We start from the raw sequence: 1,932 nt of genomic DNA on the forward strand, positions 1-1,932 counted from the left end.
GTTTTTTGTAGAAGGTTTAGACTTTTACACTACAGTGTCAGCGCTCATAAACACATGAGCGCTGTCATCTAGCGGACCTCACATTCAACTGGGCTCTATATTAAAACATCGACCACGAGTCTGACATTTAAACTACGCATGAAAACACTACGTTCTGTGACAAAACAACAGTAACATATCGGTAATTATGGCTTACAACTGTGCGCCTTTCCTTCACTTGTCATTTTCCAATGATTGTTGCGAATTGCATGCTGGGATACCTGGCTGTCTGAAGTCCACACAAGTCTGCTCCGATGCATCCCCGGTGAAATGGGTGTGGCGAGAACACATCCAGGAATTTCGACTGAACTTGGCTAGATGTGAACTTTGAATTGGAACAGTACTTGGGCTGTGACTGATGACGTGTCACAAGTCCACAAGAACACAAGTCCGCACAAGAACGCATATTGAGAAACGGCTTCTGACTGACAGCACAAAGGTGCGCCACTTAAACATTCCCCAATCAACACGGCTTCCGGCGGAAACAAACAAAAAGTTCCGTACGGAGAAATAATAATAATAATACTAATAATAATAATAATAATAATGATAATAATGGACCAAAAAGGGGGCCAGTTTCATATGGATACCTCGAAACCCGCGATCAAGACTAATGACAGAAAGAGCAGCTGACCCCAGAAGGAAGATTGTGAGCAAATTGGAAACCTGGAGCCTCCGAAGAATCCCGAAGCTAAGTTGCTAAGTACCTTCAGATGTGAATACTGCCCTAAATACCATCCCTACAAGGACCATCACCGAGACCAACAACATGGTTCACTGTACAGCAATGGTAATCCTGGAGACGCTTGGATACAAGATGAATATGGTACATAAGAACCAGTACCCCCCATGGAAGAGACAGTTGGAGGCCAAGATAAAGGCAACATGGAGAGAAGTTAGCCAGCTAGCAGAGCTTCACAGTGGTAACATGGTGAATAAGTGGATACCAAGGAAATACATAAAGATCTCCATTCCTGAGGCACTCGAAACTGCCAAACAAAGACTAACAGCTCTGGCCACCCGCCTGAAGAGATACACCAGAAGTAGAAGCTAAGAGAATAAAGGGGGGGCGTCGGTAGCTTAGTGGATAGTGCCGGCGCCCCACACATAGAGGCGATGCCTCGCTGCAGCGGTCGCGAGTTCGACTCCGGCTTGCAACCCTTTGCTGCATGTCGTCCCCCCACTCTCTCTCTCTCTCTCTCTCTCTCTCTCTCTCCCCACTTCACAATCCTCACCCTGTCCTGTCCATTAAAGGCAAAACAGCCCAAAAAATAATCTTTAAAAAAAAAAAAAGGAGAATAAAGAGGATATATATTGGGAATAACAGCGTTATAAATAAACGGCATTACAAACGGTGCTACTTTTTTCAATAACGAGTAATCAAAAAAGTTACTGTCTCCGCCGTTATAACGCTGTTACCGTTACTCACAATAAAATGCGCTGTTACTTGGCTTTACTTGAGTTTACTGAAGCGGCTTTCACCCAAGCAAGCTCCTTCTCAGCGGAGCTCTGGAGTTTTTTTCTCCCGTTTCCATGGTACCAGTACGTTATTTCAACCCATTATGTGCTGCCACCACGGAATGCGGTGTTAAGAGGTCGTGGTTATTTCACGTATTTCTGTGAGATCAGGCTGGATCTATAAGTAAAGTTTGATTGATTGATTGACAGACAGACACCGTCTCCACATTTAAGACTTGACTTAATACTTTCCTCTTTGATAAAGCTTATAGTTAGGGCTGGCTCAGGCTTGCCCTGTACCAGCCCCTAGTTAGGCTGACTTAGGCCTAGTCTGCCGGAGGACCCCCCTATAATACACCGGGCACCTTCTCTTCTTCTCTCCTTCTCTCTCTCTCTCTCGTATTCTATTACTGCATCTTGCTAACTCGGCCATTC

The sequence above is a fragment of the Epinephelus moara genome, chromosome 16 (genome assembly GCF_006386435.1).
Source record: "Epinephelus moara isolate mb chromosome 16, YSFRI_EMoa_1.0, whole genome shotgun sequence".
NCBI lineage: Eukaryota > Metazoa > Chordata > Actinopteri > Perciformes > Serranidae > Epinephelus > Epinephelus moara.